This window comes from Podarcis raffonei, chromosome 1, assembly GCF_027172205.1.
Source record: "Podarcis raffonei isolate rPodRaf1 chromosome 1, rPodRaf1.pri, whole genome shotgun sequence".
Classification (NCBI taxonomy): Eukaryota; Metazoa; Chordata; class Lepidosauria; order Squamata; family Lacertidae; genus Podarcis; species Podarcis raffonei.
The window spans coordinates 51,005,454-51,005,674 of NC_070602.1; positions in this window are offsets into that span (position 1 = coordinate 51,005,454).

The window sequence follows — 221 nt, forward strand, 5'->3', positions numbered from 1 at the left end:
ATGAAGATAAGAGCAGTTCTGCTGCTCAGTGGTCAACCAGATAAGAAAATAAGAACACTGCCAAATCAGGCCCAAGACCCAGTGAGTGCAGCATCCTGTTCTCACTGCAGCCAACCAGATGTACATTGAAAAGTACCTCTAGGTAGCATGAAGAGAACCGCCCTCTTCCATAGTTGGTACGCAAAGCTACTATTCAAAGGCATATTGGTTCTATTCTTAGT